A 26,459-nucleotide genomic window follows, 5' to 3' on the forward strand; every position below is an offset into this window, starting at 1 on the left:
GCATTATTGTCTGTTGGATCTCAATAATATTTTGGCGAAACACTGCAAAACGAGCCCTTAAGTACACACTTTTTTCCATTATGTATGTATATATATATATATATATATATATATATATATATATATATATATATATATATATATATATATATATATATATATGGCTCATATATATAAAACATGGCTCATACGCCATGTTTATTCCATTCTCCACTTCTTCCTCCTCTACTTCTCCTAACCATCGCTTCATACGTCACACGATTCCCCCTCCCCCCGAAAAAAGGCATGGATTACGAACAAGAAAAAGTTAACAAGTAGAGGTTAAAAAGTTACAAATGTCAATAATTCACAATTGGTTCTATGCTCCAGGGGAGTTCCGTAAACTTTCAAAGACTTCAGCGGAAAGTGCAGCAGTCCGGTTAACGCAGGAGTTCTGGTGGGCGAGGCTGGTGGTTGCGTCCTGGATAACACAAAAACGCTTTGGACATGGAAACAGATGGAAATACAGCCGGTATTCTTGCAAAGAACGAACGAGGTTGGAACGCTTTGCAGGATTGAATGTTTCGTAGGCGTCGCATTTTTTGTCGTGGGTCATACAAACGTCGTGCATGCAATTTGCGCGCCCGTTGATCGTGGCTGTTTAGGCGCTGCTTGTGCTCCTGCAGAGCACAAGCGGTTGTTTTGTGGCTTTTGGGGAGTTTTCTATGGTGATGACGCAGATGTTCAGACCGAAGGCGCAATCTTGAACGCTGGTGCGGAAAAGTTCCTTGGCTTTTCTTTTTGCAAAGATAGCTCAGATGCGGAATCAGTCTTTTCTTTAGTGTATGTTGATCACGACGCTCTTCAGGCCACAAGTATCCTGGCGATGTAGTTTTAGTTGTTCGTTGCCGATGTTGGTGTAGGCGTTTTAGCTGTTATGGTTCCTCTTGTTGCTTTTCTTGGTATTGCTGATGTTGCACTGTCTGACGGGGTGGACTTCCTTTGGATCCATGAACCCGCTTTTCTTTGTCGGTTGACGTGACCAGCAAATAGTTGATACTTGTTAGGGTGTTTCGATTTGTGTCAGACAATGAAGATAGTGCGCCAGAATTGGCAGAAAGATCTGCTGAGGCTCTTGCAACGCCATTCTTGATGGATGTTTCTGGCACAGGGCAGTGCTTGAGAGTAGATCCTTCCGAGCCTCCTGAGTAGGTTGGGCTCTCAGGTGGCTGGGAATTCGACGGCGACACTGCGAAAGGATCGCTTTGGTCATATATTATTTGGGAATGACTGTCTTTCTGTGGAACGAACGATGCGAGCTCTTCTGGTGCATGAAACTGAACTGTAGTTGACGGGCTTGACTGAGTATGCTCGGAGCTTCCCCGCTCTATTCCGACCATACTGAACGCGTGAGACGCAAGGTGGGCGTTGTGAGCGACCGAAGATCCACGCGACGGAAAAGCAGGAGGTTGGTCAGTGCGTGAAGGCTGCTTATGACTGCGATGACTGAGTTCGAATGCATCGATATGGCTGGTTGTAACCGAATCTTGATTATAGTCTTGAAACCAGATGATCATTTCTTCTTTTATCTTTTGCCAAGACTCATCGTTCTCGAAGATGTGGGTGAGGTAAAACTTGAATGCCTCACCTGAGATGTAGTCAGTGAAGTTTATGATCATCTCCCGTTCCGACCAGGATGCAGCGGCGGCGTGGAGCTCGAAAAGGTTGAACCAGTCCTGTACGGGTCCGTCGTCCGCTGATCCGGTGTACTTGGGGATGTCAAGGTCGTCTGATGATGCTGTCATGATGCTGGTCATGGTGTAGTGTTTGGATGTACTTTCGTGGTCCACGTTCGGTCACTGCGTCTTGCTGAGACGTTCGAAGATGGTGGCTGGTTGTTGAAGTGGTTGCGAGGTCTTCATCCTGCCAACTCGTGTGACGCTAGATGTGGGAGACGTGGCCTGGCTCATACGCCATGTTTATTCCATTCTCCACTTCTTCCTCCTCTACTTCTCCTAACCATCGCTTCATACGTCACATATATATATATATATATATATATATATATATATATATATATATATATATATATATATATATATATATATATATATATATATATATATATATATATATATATATATATATATATATATATATATATATATATATATATATATATATATATTTGTGTGTGTGTGTGTGTATGCGCGCGCAATGTTGGAAGAGAGTGCTTTATTTTTCAAAGCAGTGTAAAGAATGGCCATGCTGGAGCGAAATGAACCATGTTTTGCCCTCGTCGCCTCCTCTCTACAGAACATTTTTGTAACATTTAACAAGTTACACATTTGAGGTGTACCTTTGAACATGTATATCATATTCTTTTACAGTTCCAAGTTCTGTTCGTGTATTTTAATTGAATGATATCGCTGCTCCAATTGCAATCATGAGCTTTACTACGAATGTAACTATTACCGTGTGAAACTCGTCTGATGATCGGCCAACTTGTTGGTGAATGAGCCACCCGTGCCAAAATACTACAACGGAATGGGCATAGTGATATTCTTTTAGAACCACATATTTGCAAATTTTTTGTATCAAATATTAGCCATCCCTCACGATTAAGAATATCTGGCCTCGAAAAATGTAGATGACTATTTTTACAATTATCACCTAACACCGTCTCTGCATAATTGACCTATGACAAAATATTTAAAAGTATAAAAACAAGGGACGAAACAAGGAACAAAGAAGAAATAAGGTCACTAGGCGTACGTAGCTATGGATTCATACGTAAGATTCGTAATATTTCGTGCCTCTTTTCGTCCCCGAACCATGATTGATTGATATGTGGGGTTTAACGTCCCAAAACCACCATATGATTATGAGAGACGCCGTAGTGGAGGGCTCCGGAAATTTCGACCACCTGGGGTTCTTTAACGTGCACCCAAATCTGAGCACACGGGCCTACAACATTTCCGCCTCCATCGGAAATGCAGCCGCCGCAGCCGGGATTTGAACCCGCGCCCTGCGGGTCAGCAGCCGAGTACCTTAGCCACTAGACCACCGCGGCGGGGCCCCCGAACCATGCTAAGATCATGACTCTGTAGAGCAGGTATCCGGGAATTTCGACCGTCTGATGTTCTTCAACATCTACTGAGATCGTAAATCACACAGGTCTCTACAATTTCACCTCCATCGAAATACGACAACCCAGGCCGGGGATCGAACCAGCGACCTTCTGATCAGCAGTTGTGTAGCGTAGCCACCTACATAGTACCTACATAGCGTATACATATCACTGTGACCAGTTTTGCAGCTTGGGTGCTATTCGCATAACTTTCTTCGATACGCTCAATCCCTTCAAACATATTTTCATTTCAGTGAAATATACAAATTGTTTGGTTCCATTGAAGTATAACACGTGACCCAACTTCTTTGCATGGATACGTTGAGTGGTCGTCGCAGCCGTCCCTCCGGCGAGCCTCCGTGCTCGTGGCGCGTAAGTGGCAGAACATTTGTCATTGGGACCTTTGTATTTGTATTTGATCTGCGTACACAGATACACAAGGACACAGAGGAAAGAGGGAGAGAGCAAACTGGCAACTGCCTCCTGGAGGGGCACAACGCCTGCTCACTCGTTCAGGGTAGGGAAGAAACAGAGGAAACAGAGATTATATGGGAGAAAGGGGAAAGAATATGAGGAAGAGAGAAAAAAATGACGAAGACTTCGACAAGTATGAGTAAAAATTCGATATCTAGAATCATTCATCCAAAATCAATGGCAGAGCTGTACTGCGTAGCCAATGTTTTTGTTATGCTCTGAACTTTTTTCTTTCAGGTTGCCGTCCTCACAAAGTTCATTACAAAGAACAAAAGCCTTCAACATCTCGAAAACTAATGTAGAATATGTGAAGGTACACGTTTCAAATGCGAACATATTTCCCAAAGAACAATCAAGAAGTAGGGCATACTGTTTGGTCATCACGTTGTTAACGATTCAACTATGCTAAAAAAGCAGGATAAAGATTTTTTTAATACGAGAATTCTAGCTAAGCGTTTCAACTTCCCATGGATGCGCAGACAACTGCCAGATTTTCTAAGTAGAGGGAAATGCATTCAATGAACTAAGGCCGAAACTACTGTAATTAAAGAACGGCAATAGTTGAAGGTGCAATAAAACAGGGATGAACGCACCTATTGCACGGTTTTTAAGAAATGATAAATGCCCTAAATAGACATCGCACTTTCCAGAAAATGGCAATTTACCTTGGAAAAAAAAATGAAATGTTATTCTTACTGTGACCCAATGCGTAACAAAGTCTGCAAACGGTGGCTTATTCACTCAGGCACTAATTTCTAAGTTTTGGTGGCGCACGATAAAACATATTGATTCAAATTCCAGGGATATAGATATGTAAAGATGCGGAAACTCTATTTGGGCACATGAGATTTGCTCTTACGAATGCACACTATTTTTCCCATCACTGCAGCGCTGCCGAAGAATAGGCGACCCCGTGTGCCGTCCATTATACAGCTGCAACAGCGTCAGCAATGGAAGATACAGATGCCTCCCTTACTAGTTCCTACCATGTCACCATATGAACCTTCTGTTTATGAAAACTAAGGCAATTAAAAGTTGATACTTTTCTTGGGGAAAAACAAATGAATTCCATGTACCTTGAAGATTGATGTCATGCGAAGCATTCGGAGGAAATGTGACTGTGTTGTAATTTTTTATTCAACGAAACGCTAATAAATGACGCTAAAGATGTGTTCAACTGTGGTACGCACAGATGTATGTTGAAGAGTCGCATTTTTACTGTAGCGTAACGATGCCAACAGCTGCACGAGTATTGACAACACCAGAAACGGTAAGCTGGTATGTAGTGCTTGTCTCAGCGAGGGTGACGGCCCTGGACACTGCTGGATAGACGCGCTTCTGTGGATGGCACTACAGTACAATCCTACGTGATGGTTGTAAGATAGGAATACGTATGAACTGTTTATAAGATTTCATAGCCAGCACTGCTACCACAATTAACGTTTCGCAAACATCATGGTCTGCTTGAAAAACAGCTCTGATTCGGCGTCCTTCCGTTCGTCCATCCGTCCGCTCATCCATCCATTCATTCATCCATCCAACTATCTGTCCTTCCGTCCATCCATCCGTGCATCCATCCTTTACAGTAGACGGCGACTTTAACGAACACACTATGGACTTTAGAACCTATGGCTCCGCCCACTCCTTGTCATTCACATAGTTCAGATGCACTTATTTTTCTTGACGCCCTCAAATTGAAACTACCGATGTGTGTTTGTGCCGGTCCTTGGTTGATATAAACTGTCGATCACCTTCAGTGCTTAGCGCTTGAACTACCGTTGATATAAGCCAAATGCGACGGCTGTATTGTAAGAGTACATCATCATCAGCCTGACTGCGTCCACTACAGGGCAAATACCTTTCCCATGATCCGCCAATCAACCCAGTCTTGTGTTTTCTGCTTCCTCTTTATACCTGTAAAGTTATTTAAAAATTGCGGGACCCTTAAGCTTCGCCTTTAAAAGTTGAATGCAATATTGAAATCCGGCCCCTAGTGCACCCTTTGACTGCTAAGTGCATACTTATTAATATGATTTGTTACATACACGCGCACGCACACAAACACGCACACAGTAGTTTGAACCAGCGCACGCTATTATCACCGAATGGGCTCGTTTTTGTCGTGACACCTGTCGAACGAAATGCGTCAAAGGGGCCCTGAAACACTTTTTCAAGTAACCATGAAATAAATTCGCTAGAAGAGCATATTGCCTCCCGAATTCAGTGCCGCAAAAATTTTAAGAATCCGTCCAGTGCGAGTGGAGTCGCAAAGGTTTGTCGCATGCTGAATTTGCATTATCTTTTCCCTCGTCCCAACGAAAGTGCTGAAAGCTAAGCAGGGATGGGTGGCAGGGAAAAGAAACTACCCCGCCTCGTGACCTTGAGCACTTCTTTTTTCTTGGAACGCGCGGCTTTTGCAGTGTGATCGCGTGCGCACGCGTAGACGAGTAGCGGCCTCCCACGGCTATCTCGGTAACTTGATTTTTCGGTCACAGACGCACAGACGATTTTTCGCTCATAACCAACGGGGTTGACGCCGGCGGCGGGTTTTCTGCGACATAAGCTCTCTAACGCTATCGCGTTAACAATGGCCCACTTAATTTTCTGTCGCCCCCTCGCGCACTTGGCTTCTCTTGGAATTGATTAAGTTACCCTTAATGGCCAGAAGTTATCTTGCCTACGCGCTACGTGCGCGGCACCTGTCTATTTCCAATTCTTGATTTCAACTATGATATCCATAACTCCGGTTTGTTCCCTGAGATGTTCAGCTTTCTTTTTGTTTCCTAAGGTTACACCAATCATTTCTCTTTCCATCGCACGCTGCGTTGACCTCAATTTAAGCTGAGCCCTCTTTATAAGCTGCCAGGTTTCTGCACTGCCCCGCCGTGGTGGTCTAGTGGCTAAGGTACTCGGCTGCTGGTTCGCAGGTCGCGGGATCGAATCCCGGCTGCGGTGGCTGCATTTGCGATGGACGTGGAAACGCTGTAGGCCCGTGTGCTCAGATTTGGTGCACGTTAAAGAACACCTGGTGGTCGAAATTTCCAGAGCCCTCCACTACGGCGTCTCTCATAATCATATAGTGGTTTTGGGACGTTAAACCCCACATATCGTCATCAGGTTTCTGTGCCGTAGGTAAGTACCACCAAGATGCAGCTGCCATATACTGTTATGCCTGCGAGTCCGCAGCGAACGTCCATGCCTCGGAAAAAAAAAATCTGTGTCAAGGCCAGCACGCGAGCCCGCCTGACGCGATCAACAACTCAACGGCGTCATCACGCGACGGCGCCTTTCTGGCGCGCACGTGCAGTGAGTCACCTCAGCCCGTCGAGTAAACAACCGGCGCCTTCCTGTCTGGCGGATCTGACGCAATGCCTGGCGACGTCATTCGTCCTTGGGTGCAGCCACCTGCAGCGCAGCCTCTCCAGATTCGATGAGAAAGAATGACGCGGCCCAGCGGCGACCCCCATTGGAGGAGTCTGACCTCACGACCAGCGGCGCTTCTGGTTGGACACTTGGTTTCTCAAAGAATCCACCCGGTGCATATAAAAGAAGCCCTGCGGCGCGTCGCGAGCAGCAGTCCTATGTGAGAGCAGACATGTGTGTCGCAGCTGAGCTGTGTGTCAGGGAGGTGAGCTATGTGTTAGCAGACCCATTTGAGAGTAGAGCTATGTGTTAGAGAGAAAAGCTCGGCTCTTCGCGTCTCTGTCGGCCCCAGTGCCGAATTTGTAACGCCTCTGTATATCTGCTGTACATAAACCTTGTTTAACTCACCGTCGTCTCGCCCGCTCGTCTATCAGCTCTGCGCAGAAGCAGTCGCGAGCTGAGAAACCTACGCTACCAAACGGCTGGTGACCTTCCCGGTGGAATTCGAAGCAGTGGCGCCTTCGGGACCGTGTTGGCGTCGCCGTCCTTCGTAACAATACCTTCCCCGTCAGCGCTAGTGGTAGATTACCATTCATCATTTAAGAATTTTTCCGGAATGTGATCCACTCCATCGTTATTTTTCTAGCTACTTCGCTCTCATGGTTCAGCTACGCGGTTGCTACCTGTCTCGTGTATGCATATTCCTTTACAACTTCCAGGATCTACCTACCTAGCGCAAATGAATGTTTTCTGCAGAGACTGTTGCACATTACTTCAGTTCTATAGATATTATTTTCAGGCCTACACTTCTGCTTTCCATGTCCAGTAATCATGAGCTGTAAATCATTCCCTGAGTTACTCCTCAAAGAATTGTCTCCGCAAATCAAAGGTTATTTTAAATCATCTCTATTAACACTTATCCCTAACTGTACCCTATCTAGGGCCCTAAAAGACAGACAGACAGACAGACAGACAGACAGACAGACAGATAGATAGATAGATAGATAAATAGATAAATAGATAAATAGATAGATAGATAGATAGATAGATAGATAGATAGATAGATAGATAGATAGATAGATAGATAGATAGATAGATAGATAGATAGATAGATAGACAGACAGACAGACAGACAGATAGATAGATAGATAGATAGATAGATAGATAGATAGATAGATAGATAGATAGATAGATAGATAGATAGATAGATAGATAGATAGATAGATAGATAGATAGATAGATAGATAGATAGATAGATAGATAGATAGATAGATAGATAGATAGATAGATACAGACAGACAGACAGACAGACAGACAGACAGACAGACAGACAGACAGACAGACAGACAGACAGACAGATAGATAGATAGATAGATAGATAGATAGATAGATAGATAGATAGATAGATAGATAGATAGATAGATAGATAGATAGATAGATAGATAGATAGATAGATAGATAGATAGATAGATAGATAGATAGATAGATAGATGCAAACGTGCTTGCAGTGCGCAAATAAATGCTTCGCATTTAAAATCACAGACGAATATATTACTGCCTAGTTTGAATTGTCAGCACAGCTTCCTGTTGTGTAACGCCAACTTTGTTTTGGCTATCCGCAGTTCGGCAATTGAACAATCGCTATATCGGGCCATAGAAGCTGCCAGCGTATAAAAAAGTACGCCACTCTGTGTATTGGAGACGTTTCAAACTAGGCGAAACGCACGCATCACTATTAATACTTGCAAAGCCAGTCACAGTGCACGTGCCAATCCTGCATGCGCACGAGCTCTGACCGACGGGCTAGTGTGCCTGAAGGAGCAAGAAAGCGAGGTCAAAGACCAGTGGCTTGAATTGACGTCAAAGTTAATTGGTCGTGCTTGTGCCAATGAGTGTTTATCTAATGTTAACCGCTTCGCAGTTATTGTAAAGGTTTTCTTAACGATTTTTTTTTTCTTTACCTTGAACCGTCTATCGCGTCGAATATTTGGTTCACTGTACAGATGGCCGAACGAATCATCACAATGTTCAATGTGATGGTTCTTTCGTCGCAATAACAAGATATACTTTGAGCGCACATATCCAGCGTCATTAGGGAGACAGCCTCTTCTTGCCCCAAGGATGGCATTGCAAAATGTCTCAGAAAAACAATACAAAACAAACCAAGTGAGTTATGCTACGCTAAAATGTGGCCTGTTGTCTGAAATGGGGTTCATCAATCTCAAACGGAATAGTATTTTTTCTTAGTGCACTGAACAACACAGGGCCAACGACATTGGAATATCGCACGAATTTCGAATAACGTGTTCATCAACAAACTAGAAATATAAATAAAAACAGTAGCAACCTGTTTCAAAACTTGTAGATGACAATACGTTAAGACATCAAAGGGCAAATGTACTGAAAGACACGATAAATGCCAACGTGTACTTATACATTAACGTGGAGGGACAAAACAACAACGCGTCCTAGATTAGCGTGAATCAATAACATGCTAGTGTTTTGCTTTCACTTGCCAATGTCCTGTTATAAGTGAGATCGTAGCTGAGCAAGATCCAACTGGTGTCTCGACAAATCTCGCTTGAGCAGTGCGTTGCGGAAAATAGGCGTTTCACCAGCGCTACTGCATAGAGCACCTGTATAAACAGCACTGACAATCACCGGTGAGTTTCGGCACCTGTGTATATGACTTTCAGTTGTGGTGGCGGAGCCTGACGGCACTTAGTAAGCAGATCGACGAGTTCAATTCGTGGAAAACATGTAATTGCATTGAAGAGACGTCCGTCGCCCATGTTCTTTTTTTTTTTTTTGCTACGTAAAAGCAGTTCAAGTGATTGAATCGCGTAAGTAGAGTATTCCATATCACAGTGGTGACAATAGTCTAACACAATACGTTCGGGCGTGCACAGATAGGGACAAAGGAAGAGAACACAAGACAGAGCACCGAATAGCTAGAGGTTTCAGTGCTGTCATCTTGGACACCGTGTCGTGTTTCTGTGCGCTCTTTGTGTACCCGTAGGGCTCCTAAAATGCAATACAAACTAGTACGCCCAAGCCGTACTCATAGAGTCTAATAAAGAGTAACTGGCCTCATCTCATTCGCTTTCTATGTCACCGATAGGTGACGTTGTCATTGCAGCAGTAAGGCACTCGATTCTGACATTGTATTGCACACTCCACTAACTCATTCCGCTAGACTGGCTAGAACCATCGCTGCTATCGACGATTTCGCTCGTCATCAACAGCTACACTTACAACGAGAAGCGAAGATTTAAAAAAAAAATACAGTGTTCTGAATTGCCACGGCATGATGTGATTTCAACACTGCTGGCTGCAGCGTTCCGTACATGCAACTTGGGTATGTCGTAGCATGCTATTGCTTTCTGCTTTATTAAATACAAGAACACACAAGTGACAGCGTTTCACCAGTAAACAACCTTAAGATGATGTACCCTCCAATGGCATATTTCTTAGATCGTAAGAGAACGTCTTGTGAATACAAGGCAACGTCGAGAACGATCAGTTATTAACAGCAGTCAAACATTTTCACATTCCACAGGCAGTGCACTGACGTCACATGTGCATGATTCAAAGGGTTAATTCAAAGGTTAATTAGAGATTCTTTAGGGAGTAATGCAAAGTATGTAAGCGAGTATACCAACGAATACGAAGCCTTTCCTAAGGTCGTGTGGAGGACATACTGAAATATTAGGTTGCCAAGACAGCTGATATTAATAGCCGAATTTTTCGTCCGTCATGAGTACCGCGCGTTTAAAGCGATAAATGCCGTATTTAACAAAACTATTTTTAGAACCCGCACACATGAACGCTAATCGAATGCTCCTGAGAACCAGCATTTCCCGCAAGTAGGTTTGACACAGTGTATGCTTGAAACTTGGGATATTCGCTCGAAAACATGGCGTTTTCATTTCCTTGATACTCGTTCAAGAGATGGTCTACTATTAAAACAAAGAGCTGTCAGCGGGAATGGATATAACTGTTCTCTTCCAATCACCCACTCTAAAAAGGTCTCATTTCCGATTAGTAGCAGGCACGCTCTGCAGTATGTGATACAGGCACATTACATTTACCGTTTAAGATATATAAAAAGAGTTATTTCCATCAAGAAACATGAATAGAAATCAACTTTTCTGAATTTACGAATCACAAACCCAATCAAGCCTGCTGAATGATTCATAACGAGCCACAATCTGCGTACCTGACACCAATACTTTGTTTCGCGCAGCAAAACCTTCACTGCTACGCGTGTTATGTTAGCTGTGAAGGCAGCACTCATTGTAAGTATCACTTTTACGGTCATGGTGAAGTAAGTTACTCATTGCTTGAGCTCGTGCGCTAAATACTGCCCAATTTATCTTATGGACACTCTCTAAACTTAATCTGAAGCTCATTTCGCTGGCAGATGCACCTCCCATTTTCGATTATAAGGAAGGAAGTGATTTCACTTTCTGCTATCAGCGACGGTTTCTTTATATCGTCTTCACATTATTTTATCACATTATCTTTTATATTCGCAAGTGCCTGCGTAAAGTGTTCATGGGAAAACATTTATCGATTATCTATTGCTTTTTCTAACTCTTCCTCTCATGCCACCAGAACAAGTCAACACCTCAACCTAGTTCGTTTGAAATCGTCCATTGACAGTTTTCGACTCTCTTTTCCTCATAATATTGACGTTTGGAATAGTCTCGACGGCCTTCTGCTTGAGTTGTCTAAAGATTAATTTACAAAACAATATTCAAACTTGGTTCACTGAGTAACTGTTATTATTATTATTATTATTATTATTATTATTATTATTATTATTATTATTATTATTATTATTATTATTATTATTATTATTATTATTATTATTATTATTATTATTATTATTATTATTATTATTATTATTATTATTATTATTATTCATTTGCCCTTAAGGGCCCCTTATGGGGCATTACATAAGGGAGGTTGCAATAGTAACTCCGGGTCACAAGGAGGCATAAGTACCGCTTGGAAAAACAAAGCAAAAAGCACAAGAAAAAACAAGAAAAAGATAAAACGAAAAAAACAAGAAAATTAGGAGACAGATAAACTCACAAATAACAGGGCTGCTAATCCGCCTACTGACAGTAGTGCTGTAACGACCAATCTTTAAACTTACCATAATTTCTTTCAATAACAATATCGTCAGGAAGTGCATTCCAATATCGTATGGCCGTTGGTAGAAACGATTTGTTGAAGACGTTAGTCGAACCATGGATGTGTTGAACACTATGACAATTAAACAGACGTCGTGATGATCTCGTGGGAGGTATACGATTAGGCTTGCGCGTTTATTGAGGAAAGTTATAATTCAGCTTATGAAAAAGGCCAAGACTTGCTATTTTGCTACGGTATGCCAGATGGGTTAGACCAATCCAAGCTTTTATGTTAGTGACGCTCAGTCTAAAATTATATTTTGAAGTTGTAAAAGGATCAGCTGGCTTTTGTATTGCCTCTAACTCCTGGATGAAGTAGTCTTGATGGGGGTTCCAGATAGGGGATGCGTACTCAAGTTTAGTGCGTATGAATGTTTCGTACGCCATTTGTCTAACTGTGGGCCAAGCAAACGTAAGTGACCGTCTGATGAAACCCAATGATCTAGAAACGCTTGCAGAAAGTATGGTGATGTGCTTAGACCAACTAAAATTGTGTAGTTCTCTTTCTGCCCCTGTTTTGATAAATTAACCATTTTTATATTGATCTTACAGTTGGTGAATACTCACTCCCGCATTATCTTGTGCAAGGTGCAGTGTATGTAGCCTAAATAAAAAATGATGTATGGTCAAGCTCGACTATATCGAAGAACGGTAAATTGAGTGATCCTTTGTATGGAGCTATTCTCGCCTGGGGGAACGTTTCAACGTGTATGTTTAGAAAAATCTACGTCTACATCAAACAGACAAACACAAAAGACGACCAGAAACATGGTATATAAAAAATCAGGCAACGGGAATCACCCAAATAGTAGTAAACTGACACTAGGCAGGCTTTATGTCAGGAAAAGTATCACCTTAACATGAGTAATAATGCCTTTTAGAACTGCAAACAAATTAGCAGACGTCACACCGTATGAATTGCGTAACCAGTGGGCCGCCAAATGCTCCAAACCTCCCTTACAAAAGCTTCAGGCGTAATTTTTTTTATCGTCGCGAGCCACAGCATCGAAAGCTTGCGCAAAATCCTTTGCAAGTCAGTGGGTGCCACGCTACTTCGAAGAATGACGAAGAGTGGTATACTGAATTTTTTCCCTATATACAACACGAAAATTGTCATTTATGGTGTAGTGAGTACTCTGCAAAATTTGCTTGCAGCAGTTACCCAAAGGGTGTTTTTAAAAAGGCGTTGAAAGGCCGCTCTTCCAGCTTCTGTTGTGACAGTTCTGGGCGTTCTACGAAGACCTGGCGTTTTTTTTTTTTTACAGTAAGATAATTTAACTGCATCTCATTACCAAACAGCATTAAGCCACTGACTAGATTGATTTGTGGGGCTTAAAATCCCAAAGCCACGATATAATTATGTGAGACGCCGATATAGTGGAGGGCTCCGTAAATTCCGGCCACCTGGCCGGGGTTCTTTAACGTGCACCCAAATCTGATCACACGGGCCTCCATCGGAAATGCAGCCGCCACAGCCGGGATTCGATCCCGCGACCTGCGGGTCAGCAGCAAGCCCCTGACTTCCGCAGCCGGCGATCTGCAGGTCGCGAAGTCGAGTCCAAAAGTGCTTTCTCGGTGAATCAGTGGTCGCTGAAGTATGGTTGTTCTCAACAATATTTCATAGAGGGCAGCACATAATTTAACACTTCCTTTTGCTGGATATGTTCTTCGCTAGATGGACAGAGTTGGCCGTTCTTGGGGCTTTTTGTAAGCGCTTGCGGGCTTTATTATTTTTTTTTTTAGTTGAATGCCGAAGCATGCACGTTCCCGGCTTTTTTTTTTTTTTTTTTTTTGACACAAGGCGTCACTCAAAAACACACGTTTCACGATGTGACCAGTGCGTCTACAAGCGGCCAAGTGGGCTCATTTTCCTCTCCACATTCTGCCGAACGGATGAAAAAAAAAAAACATCCCTGTGACGTAAAAAGGTAGCCATGGTTGGTAGAAGCCGAGAAGGAAGAAGTGCTTATGGAATAAACATGGCGTATGAAACAGGCCACGTCGCCTAGTCATCGTAGCGTCACATCCCTAAAGGCTCTGTTTAGTTTGAAAGGCGCTCGAAAAAAAAAAAAGTCCGAGAGCTTATGGAAGTGTGATAAATGCGTCATCGCTCTTCAAACGCCTGTGGGCTTTAAAGCTTTCCACGCTCAAACATTGCACTGATACAGTTGGTATAGTGAAGCATTGCTAACATAATAAACCAATACTTGTCATCTTATGAGTTCTTAATGGTTTTATTGCAATTCATATGCACCAACCTATGCCAACAGAGGGTGCGAAAATTTTTCCGCGGAATACCAGCCACTGAGGGCACGAAAATCATGGGGTGAATTTTAGCTACTAATCTGTTCGAGCATCTAATCAGGATATATATATTGTACCGCTATGTGCAGAAATTCGTTCGCTCCTGCATAGAATGTCAGCGCCGCAAAACTTCAACGCACCTGTCGCCGGTAGGTCTGCAACCTCTACCTTGCCCTGCCAGGCCGTTTGGGCGCGTTGGCATCGATTTGTATGGGCCACTTCCACTAACGTCGGCTGGTAACCGCTGGGCCATTGTTGCTGTGGACCACCTCACGCGATACGCCGAAACTGCCGCTCTCCCCGCGGCTACAGCGAGCGGTGTGGCCTCCTTCCTGCTCCAACGATTCATGCTGCGACACGGTCCACCTCAGGAACTGCTCAGTGATCGAGGCCGCGTCTTCCTGTCTGAAGTCGTCGAAGCCATTCTCAAAGAGTGCAACGTTGTTCACCGCAAAACTGCTGCTTACCACCCGCAGACGAATGGCCTCACTGAACGCTTCAACCGTACGCTCGGCGACATGCTCTCCAAGTACGTCGCCGCCGATCACACAAATTGGGATTCCATTCTACCCTTCGTCACCTACGCATATAATACCGCCCCTCAGAGCACTACTGGCTTTTCACCTTTCTTTTTATTATATGGAAGGCACCCGTCGCACACCATCGACACTATACTTCCGTACAAGCCAGATCCGTCAGAGTGGGCGCCTATTTCTGCTACAGCCAAGCTTGCTGAAGAGTGTCGAGAGCTTGCAAGGACCTTTACAGCGCATGATCAAGAGCGGCAAAAAGGCATTCGCGCTGACACCAGCACTACTGCGCCCACGTTCCTCCCTGGAGCGCTCGTCTGGCTCTCGATCCCTACCACTTCAACTGGCCTATCTTCAAAACTATTGCCCAAATACGAAGGCCCCTACCGTGTCGTCGAACGCACTTCCCCTGTAAATTACTTGATCGAACCCATCGAACCATCTTCGGACATGCGTCGTCGAGGGCGCGACATTGTCAACGTGGAGCGCCTCAAAGCCTACCACGACCCGCTCATAGTAACCGGCTGTTAGGTCGCCAGGCGGCTCCCTCTTCGTACCCGGGGTAGTTGTGGCGAAGCCTTCGAACAGTGGGTCGTCCTCTTCAGCGCCTTCTAGTGGGTTGCCCTTTTTAGCAAAAAGAAGAGCAGCTCGTGCAGAGAGTCGGTACCCGCATTGACTGTCGCTGTCAAGCATCGTCGACAAGTGTCCGCCAATAAACGTCTCAACAATATATATATATATATATATATATATATATATATATATATATATATATATATATATATATATATATATATATATATATATATATATATATATATATATATATCCCACGGCAAGTAATCTTTTCACCCACTTTTTTTCTTCTCATTTACATTACAATTGGCCTAATAACTTCCCCAATACTTTGCTTGGCATTATTGTCTGTTACATCTCATTAATATTGTGTAAACATGAAAAACGAGCCTTTAAGTATACACTTGTTTCCCATATATATATATATATATATATATATATATATATATATATATATATATATATATATATATATATATATATATATATATATATATATATATCAGGAGGTTAGTCAGCTGAAGAGAATGCACCATTGTAGAAAGGAGGTATTTTTACGTCATGGCCGTTAATCATCTGCACGTTTCATAAGTTGGCAACGGGATCATGAAATAAACGTCACTACTCCCGAAGTAACTTATTTTATTAGTCATTTATGAAAACTTTCAGAACGCATGAAGACCGATTCCACCATCTTTGTTTAAGTGCAGCTAAGAATACGCAAGAGTAGGAAGATGTCGTCGCAGCTAATAAAAAGTAGTTCATTGCTTAATAATGCACCTCAAGGAGAAGCTATATTCGCAACCGTGTGCTACTGCTTACGGCATTATTCATCAAGGATGGCTGTACTGCTCCGATTGCGCAGAGATAACAATGACTAAATGCTCACGCACACTCGCTATCAATTCATTATTATTCGTTATTATTTAATGAGAGGACCAATGCAATTTAGCACTGAGAGTCATCAGCATACCAGCATGCTATCTACACAGCCTGACAACAAAATGGCACCATATATATATATATATATATATATATATATATATATATATATATATATATATATATATATATATATATATATATATATATATATATATATATATATATATATATATATATATATATTTATATTTATATATATATATAAATATATATATATATATATATATGTGTGTGTGTGTGTGTGTGTGTGTGTGTGTCCATATGAAAAATAGAAATTGTATTATATTAAAAATGGGGAATAAGCATGTGGCGTTTTACTTTTCAGATAGAGCCCATTAGATGCGTCAGAATACATGCGCACATATTCGCCTATAAATAAACTGACATCCGATCACGGCCTTCTGTCTGAAGCAAGAAGATTTCAGCAGCGTGCTTTACGATGACGCCTGTGAAACTTGCGTTTGCCCTAATGGTCGCACTCACATTCACGGTGAAGTAAGTGATGTTTTCATTGGAGGTCATAGGGTGCCGTTATGTGGTGCACATATTTGCGCTATGCATGCTGTTCTTTTCCTGTCATGCGTTCTTTTATAGCAAATTCACATACCAGCCTTCAAGACATCGATAGTCATTTATACTTTTTTTTTAATCGGGAAAGCTGGATTCCTAGTGTTTCTTATCGTACGGTGATCTGTCGATTGCATGGTCATTGCAGTTTTCGAAACCGCTGTATAATGACCGCCTTGTTAGGGCGATTGAGATGCGCGTCATCTGTAGCTAGTTTCATAAATTCTTCTCCCCTTCAGATGTAGCAGCAACGCCGCAGAGAAAGCCTAAGGGTAGGAGCAGTCACTCGCTCAGAGAGGCGGTGACACCCTCTCGTGCCGACCCTGGAGTGCACCGCAGATATCCCAAATGTTTTTTATCAATTGTAGTTGATTGATTGATATGTGGGGTTTAACGTCCCAAAACCACCATATGATTATGAGAGATGCTGTAGTGGAGGGCTGCGGAAATTTCGACTACCTGGAGTTCTTTAACGTGCACCCAAATCTGAGCACACGGGCCTACAACATTTCCGCCTCCATCGAAAATGCAACCGTCGCAGCCGGGATTCAATTCCTCGACCTGCGGGTCAGCAACCGAGTACCTTAGCCACAAGACCACCACGGTGGGGCATCAATTGTAGTTCGTAACGGCGATTACTAATTGATCATTTCCGTGAAATAGGGAATTTTAGATCTTGTTCGTTTATTTTAACATGATTTTGAGCATGGCTAGCATTGTTATGGCCTGTATTGGGCGCTTTACAGCAAGCGTGATCACTCCACTTGAGATGCATAGATGTACGCCCAACCGGGCGCCTGAAGGATTCCGCATTTATCAGAGAAGACAAAGACTTTGAGAAATATAATCATGATTGGAATGCTTGTCGTTCCTTGAGGCAGTGCGATGCTGTCTTCGAACAATGCTGCATTAGCGGCATTACCCCAGAGCTGTTCAGTGTTGAGCTCTCAGCTTACATTGGTATCTTGAATATCATCGTTGGTGCAGTATACGATGGTGCCACAAGCAGCATGATGCGTTTAAAGTTGATGGCAAATCTTTCATTTCTCTGCAGAAATACGCTGAGTGGCGATGATGAGCCAGACCCTCGCCTCTACCCACACTGCTTGTTTATAGTAAGTCCTAAAATATTAGTCATTGCACCTTTCATCGTGCATGCACTGTCCATAATAGTTGCTTTATTTGACAAGGTCAAAGAAAACTTGTGGGCACATTATGCGTGGGGGACCAGTAAAGTAGTGCTTGCTATCTGCTGTAGAAGCGTCATCGTTTAACCACAATAAACATTTCTGTCCCTCCACTCATTCGTCCGGGGTGACTGACTGCGGTCTTAGATCAAAAATACTTTACTACTAGAAAAATAAATTATCATCAGAAATAATTTGGCACTAGAAAAACTAAATTGCGATTGCTGTAAAAAAAACATCCTTTCAATAAAGGTGTTCGCAAATGAAGACGAAACGAAACAATCAAGCGATCCTAAGCCAAGACTTTACTCTGAAAAGCATGAAAGTTGAAAACTTCTAGAACAACTGTGCCTTTATTCAAGAAAACAATGTACGGCCTCACCAGCGTCAAGACTTCACTACTCAGTTAGCGTACCTGCTAGTGTAGGCTAAATAATTAATTTACGAAATCACAGAACAGCATAAGTTAGGACTGAGAACACATACTGTTCCACCCTCTTTTCCAGACGTGCAGTGGATGGCGGGACAGGATATGCGGTCCTGGATGCTACTGCGCAAAGGTCGGCAATCGACAAGTTTGTATGAGCAAAAGAGGTACACGCCAACGTCGTCAGTGGTGGCAAGTGTGGCGTCCGCAGGGCTAGTACCTACGATAACGTAATGCGACCTCGCTAAGAAAAATAGCAAAGGCAATAAACATTGCTACCTCTACACTGTCAATGTGTATATGAATTGTTCTTCAATCACAGCGGCTACCAAAGCACTCGCCAACGAAGTTGAACTCAGGTTCGCGTGGGCCTAAACGAAGATGCGATTATGATGCGCGTCATATCGAAGAACTAAGTCGGAGAAACAACAGATTTGCTTTTTGTTTCTTTTTTGTTTAGGTACATATGCAAACATTCACCAGTGCTCGTCAGCATGTCACTAAATCCCGTTTTCCCAATCTTACATTTAAAGATCCTTACATTTCTATGAAGCGAATCGTAACGAGTGGGCTAAGCACTGGCTATCCTACCTCGTTTCATTTTTAGGGGTGAAGCTTCCCAAGGGGTGGGTCGGTCGTCACTGTATGTATGCATGTATGTAGTAACCACCTCACAGCATATCCACGGAGTGAAATGATGATAAGCGGGGCGAAGCTTCGGAGGGTCTTATCGGCACACTGTGAATCATCCGCTGGTCGCGTCCGTCCGTCATCCCTCTGTCTGTCTGTATAGCACACGGGTGGATGGACGCTTCGCCCTGCTCATCATCAATCACTCCTTGGATATGCTTTGATTTTTCACCCTCGATTGCACATAGCTTTACAGAACGGAGGGGGTAAATAAAACAAATAATAAAGAAAAAGAAAGTAACAAAAACATTAAAATGTACATGACATATGAAGATTCTGTGTTACGTAATACAACTTGATACAAGTGCATGCTTGAAGCATGAATATAAACATGGGGCAAACATAGTATATATATATATATATATATATATATATATATATATACGGTGTCCCACGTAACTTTAGCCAGAGTTTAAAATAATGCCGGAACACGTAAATACGATGCGACCAAATGCATGTTACTCGCCGTTGCCTGAAGTTAGTCAGACTATTTTTGTGTTCTCAAATACTGCCTGATTAGATATCTTTAATTAACTAACTTTTCGAGAAACGAAGATAAACAAACAATTCAATGAGAAAGTTGTAGATCGGTTTGCGAAACGTCCGATTAGGCAGTTTTGAACTTTATATCTGTTAGGTATTACTGTTTTTCTGGTAATTGCAAATACCCACGAAATACAAAAAAATACCACGTGGCCAACCCTCTTGCGCATCAGTGCACACGATGATTCTAGTGCTCCCCAACGTTCCGCGTACGAACGACACGTTTCCCTGCACCGGTTTATGAAAGCGATAAGCAGTCACGGCGGTTATCGTTTTTGTGGCTGATAGCAAAACGTGTTCACCGTAAAGCCACCACCAACGTTGCGGCCCAGCCGAGACAGCACAATGAGGCAAATGCTACGGTAGTTCGTACGCGGAACGTTAGGGAGCATTAAAATCATTGCGTGCACTGGCGCACGATCGGGTTGGTCACGTGGTATTTTTGGAATTTCGTGGGCACTTGTAATTAGCAGATAACGCTAATACCTAACAGATATAAAGTTCAAAACTATCTAATCGGACGTTTTGCAAACCAATCTACAACTTTCTCATTGAAATTTTTTACCTATCTCCGTTTCTTGAAAAGTTAGTTAATTAAACATATCTAATTAAACTATACTTGAGAACACAAAAAAATAATCTAACACCAGGCAGCGGTGAGCAAGATGCATTTGGTCACGTCATGATTACGTGTTCCAGCATATTTTTAAACTTCAGCTAAAGTTACGTGGGACACCCTGTATACAGACGTCATAACACTTCACGCGTTATCCCGTAAGCAGTTCTGTAATGTAGAAAAAGACAAGTGGTGATTTTAAATGGAAACTATGTCGGAGGTAAGGTGGTTCCAGTCGTTGGACGTGCGTGCGACGAAGGTATGATGGAAGGTGCCAGTGCGGCAGCTAATGACGCCGATGAGTAACCATACCTTCCCCGACGATTGCCTTATATAATGGAAATTGAGTGACATAAAGTGCATATATAAATATATTTTTTATTTCGCCTTTCAGCCATCTTAGACTATTGAAGGAAGATTTAGAAAATTAGTAGAGTGGAGGATAAGCCTTGAAAATGAATCCAATAACTCGCCATGATACCTGTGGTAAGCCACCCGTTAATTCCGGTAACTTGTTGGGAGATATAGTGCTCCACGTGTGCCTTCGTATTACAGGTTTCCTTAGGGAGCCTAAAATCTAAGCACACTTTAGTAGACCCAACTTATCGATACTCTTGTTACCGGGGTCTTCTAAGACGGAGGCGGGTCTCCTTAGTCTCCTAAGAGACGGAGGCGCGCAAAATCAGTCCCGTACATGAACATAATAGAGAGGAGGCTGTGAATCGAGGGGGGGGGGGGTAGTAAGCCGGCATCTCACATTTCCATTGTAGGAAGGGGGCATGCTGCAAGGAACCTTCACCTCCTTCCTCCTGAAGGGGGACCCTGTGCAAGCCTATAGCCGTTACGGCACAGATTCAGTTCCGTCACCTTACGCTTTGCAGTTCCACGCCACAGTCAGCATTCTTCCAAAACGGGCATAAAAAAAAAGGTAGAGCAACCTTTTCAAATGACCCGCCCCGGTGGTCTAGTGGCTAAGGTACTCGGCTGCTGAGCCGCAGGTCGCAGCTTCGAATCCCGGCTGCGGCGACTGCATTTCCGATGGAGGCGGAAGTGTTGTACGGCCGTGCGCTAAGATTTGGGTTCACGTTAAAGAACCCCAGGTGGTCGAAATTTCCGGAGCCCTCCACTACGGCATCTCTCATAATCATATGGTGGTTTTGGGACGTTAAACCTCACATATCAATCTACCTTCTGATTGATATGTGGGGTTTAACGTCCCAAAACCACTATATGATTATGAGAGACGCATCAATCTACCTTCTCGAACTGATAAGAAAGCTTTTTTTTTTTTGGAGACTAAGCAATAAGGGACACTAAATGGCGAAACAATTTTTCGTGTTGTTCAAATTCTCTTTCACGGAACCAATAAGACCACGCTTGCGACGAGAAGACTGTCGTTCATAACTGTCGAAGGTGTCCTTTCACTGTTACTGAATGTTAAGACTAAATCTTCCGATGGTCCCGACGGCATACCTAATGCATTTTTGCAACGTTACGCCGAACCTATCGCGCATGTCTTCACCCATATTTTTCGTCTTTCGTTTCATAATTCAATTCTTCCCGATGATTGGCGTACGGCACGTGTTATTCCCGTGTTTAAAAAAGGTGATCGCCTAAATGTTGAAAACTACCGGACAATATCAATAACTTCCGGTCCTTGTAAACTTCTTGAGCATATCATCACGCATTACATAATGTCATTTCTTGAAGAAAACAGTATTCTGACTCCTTTCCAGCATGGTTTTAGGAAGGGCCTCTCGACTACCACTCAACTTGTCACCACAATTCACGACTTCGCAATGGCACTTGATGAGGGCGACCAAATAGACGCCATCTTCTTAGATTTTAGAAAAGCTTTCGACTGTGTTTGCCATAGTAAATTACTCACCAAACTTTCAAACATTGGCCTACCCATTACTGTAATTAATTGGATCCGCTCCTACCTTACCAGCCGCAAACAGTTTGTCCAGGTCGAGGGCTGCTGCTCCGGGGTTCTACCTGTAACCTCGGGAGTTCCACAAGGCAGTGTCCTTGGCCCTGTCTTGTTTCTCATCTTTATCAATGACATCGTTTCATGTGTTGACACCTCCGCCATAAGCCTAAAGCTTTTTGCAGATGACTGCATTCTTTACAAGCCAATTAAAAGTGAAAGGGACCAAGAGTGCTTGCAGAACAACCTAAATTCTCTCTCCGATTGGTGCCATACCTGGTCGATGGAGTTAAACATTAGTAAATCGGTCTATATGCGTATCTCAAATAAAATTACCCCTTTTGCATCACGCTACACCTCAAATAATAATTCGTTGATCGAAGTGAACAATTTTAAATACTTGGGAGTCAATATTACCAATCGACTGTCGTGGAGTAACCACATTGACGACGCTTGTTCCTCCGCCTCTAGAAAGCTAGGGTTTCTTAGACACAAACTAAAAAACGCGCCAACTCAGATCAAACTTCTTGCATATAATACATTTATTCGACCCCGTCTAGAGTACGCATGCGTAGCCTGGGACCCGTATTTTAAAAAGGATGTTTATAAACTTGAAATGGTCCAGAGGAGAGTGGTAAGATTCATCTATAATGCCTATCACAATCTTGATTCACCTTCGTCACTTATGGCTATCAACAACATTCCGCTCTTGAAACAGCGTAGAACTATCGCCAGACTCAAGTTTCTTTTCCTGCTTCGTAATCATCAGTTTAATATCGATCCCAGTAAATACATCTCTCCCTCTTCTTCCAGGAAAACCAGGCATGCTCACAATCATGATCTGACACCTTACTTTGCACGTACTAACCTTTTCAAACATTCTTTCTTTCCAAGAACCATTAGCGAATGGAATGCACTGCCTTCAAATGTTTTTCCTGAACGTGGCATTCCCGACTTTGAAAACTACATGCATCTTTTGTGTAATCAACACTGTTGATATTTCAATGCTAGATTACCTCATCTTATTATTTCAACTGTGTAGCTTTACTTTTTTTGTGCTTGAAACTATTTCTAGAAGTTTTTTCGCTTTTTTTTTCTAGACATGTATAACTAAGCATTCTATTTAGTATGACTTGTTTTTCAGTAGCCTTGTGTATTCTAACTTGCTGTATAACTTTGTTCGTTTTTTTTTCGCTATGCTCCCTGTTTGTGCCCCTCCTGCTTGGTCTACGGACTGCAGTATGTAATAAATAAAAATAAAAAAGACACTTGGTGAGCGAGAAAACGCGCAAAAAGATAAAGAAAAAATTAGATGGCGTGGCCACCTTGAAGTTGCCGTGCCGTTCACCGTGACGTTTACATATTTTGACGGCACCGACTGAGGCCTGCGTACGCAGTTCCTACACGGCGAAATTCCGCAGATCCGACGTGCATGGGCATCGCTGTTATGTGAGGAATTCAAAAATTAATCTTTCAGCTTGATTTTCTCCTCTGCTACAAAAACCATGCTGGTGAAATTAATGACACCAGAGTTATCAGAGTAGAAGTTATCAATCTAAACCAATTTATTCTTTCTCTACAGTGTTAAATGCGTATAGAACGGCTCTCGTGTTTCTCTTCTCGATTTTACTAAGCGAACATCATTAACGAAGTCTCTTGTGCCAGGGCTTACCAAGATGCACTAACGTCAATTTCATCACCGATATAAAGTCAGGGATATGCGATACACTACGAACATTTCTGAAATATTTTGAAACGTGATCAAGGGTAGTGGTAAGCCCGTGGTACGTACAATGAAGTCATCTGACATAAGCGTTTAGGCCGTAGGGCTCTTCCCTCCACCCCATTCGTATCTTGCCAGAGGACTAGAGATTTCGCCCAGGTTTCTACAGACAGATTTACCTCTATCTATCTATCTATCTATCTATCTATCTATCTATCTATCTATCTATCTATCTATCTATCTATCTATCTATCTATCTATCTATCTATCTATCTATCTATCTATCTATCTATCTAGCCGTAAAAAAAATGAAGGTGAGACCTAGTTTTTTATCTGTCAGCTGAGTGTAAATTTCTGAAGGAATGAGTTTAAGGTTTATTACAAAAATATTTTGAAACTTGAACGCGATGATCGGACTGCTATATCTGAATCTTATTTTGTGAAACAACAATTGATTTTGCCATGTGGTGTCAGTAACTCGTGTCTAACGTTTACATATTTCGACATACCATTTTCAGCGTGCTTCCATGCGTCTCTAATTAGGTAGTGAATCGGTGCAGCTATAATTTGCGCAGATATAAAATGTACGACGAATCTATTGCAGTTGTGTTCACGATGTTGAGTGTTGCGCACAGCGGAATACATTCGGAAGATTCGCTTCGAATTCCCACAATGAGTCATTTATTGTATAGGCATAATTATCTTAGTGTGGCACTGCATTCCTCATGTAGTGAGTAATGTAGCACGAAATAAAGCTCAGAACTGGCAGTGATTGTGCAGGCAATACACTTAGTGTGTCACCCTAGAATCGGCACCATGTGAATGGCATAAGCGTGTTCTGATGGGCTTATGGAAACGCATTTTTCGCCACAAGCGCGTGTTCTAATCAGTTACAGGGGTATTGCATTGTTCTCTATCATACGTGTAAGTAGGCATCGTTTTACCGTGACAGAAATCGAGTGTTTGATATTGACTTTGCATCATCTGTCCCATCCCTTGACTTCCTTACTCTATTCAATATTCACTGTCAAGCGCGTATCTTCGTCGTCGTCATCCAGCTTCGCCATCATCTTTTACAGCCATACACTATAGTTCAGAAGAAAAGCCAGTTCTGATAACCACCTCTATGAAAAAAAAAACAGTGGCATTTCAACATTTCACGCTTTAAAACTTTATGCATTCCAAATATAAGGCTGCATATAAATTTCCTAGTGAATATACGTGCTGTGAGTTGCAGCGAATGATTGACCTGAACTCATACACTAGATCTATCACAACATTTTACGTTGCAGAATGGTTTCACGAGAGTGCATCCAACAGTAACCGAGACAATGCCGTCATTTTGCCCAATATTGCAACGCTAGTGGCGTATAGTTTGCTGCATCACTACGCCGCCACTGTAACACATCCCTCACAATCTAACACCATGCGCCCGATTATGAACGAGACTTGCGTTTTGTCGTCATCGGAAGACATTTAATTGTACTACACCACTGATTCGGCTCCTTTTGAGCAACTCTACACGTTGCACCTCTGTTCGGTTTTTCTTTATGCTTCGCGGGCGCCAGGGTGCCATCCCTCGACGCATCAGAGGGAAGGTGGAGGGGAGCGTGAAGTCTGCCCTGCAACCATTACGCAGACAGAAAGGCCTTCCCATTGTTGAAAAAGCAGGGCTATATGTTCACGCGGCTGCCCGACAATCATGCATGGCGAAGGCTTCTGATGTTGCCTAGGGTGCCAGGGTGCCATGCGTCCATGCATGGCGAAGGTTTCCGATTTTGCCTAGGGCGCCAGGGTGCCATCCCTCGACGCATCAAAGGGAAGGTGGAGGGGACCGCGAAGTCTGCCCTGCAACCATTACGCAGACAGAAAGGCCTTTCCATTGTTGAAAAAGCAGGGCTATATGTTCACGCGGCTTCCCGACAATCATGCATGGTGAAGGCTACTGATGTTGCCTAAGGCGCCAGGGTGCCATGCGTCCATGCATGGCGAAGGTTTCCGATTTTGCCTAGGGCGCCAGGGTGCCATCCCTCGACGCATCAAAGGGAAGGTGGAGGGGACCGCGAAGTCTGCCCTGCAACAATTACGCAGACAGAAAGGCCTTTCCATTGTTGAAAAAGCAGGGCTATATGTTCACGCGGCTGCCCAACAATCATGCATGGCGAAGGCTTCTGATGTTGCCTAGGGCGCCAGGGTGCCATGCGTCCATGCATGGCGAAGGCTTCCGATTTTGCCTAGGGCGCCAGGGTGCCATCCCTCGACGCATCAAAGGGA

The sequence above is a fragment of the Rhipicephalus microplus genome, chromosome 9 (assembly GCF_043290135.1).
Source record: "Rhipicephalus microplus isolate Deutch F79 chromosome 9, USDA_Rmic, whole genome shotgun sequence".
In the NCBI taxonomy this organism is placed as follows: Eukaryota; Metazoa; Arthropoda; class Arachnida; order Ixodida; family Ixodidae; genus Rhipicephalus; species Rhipicephalus microplus.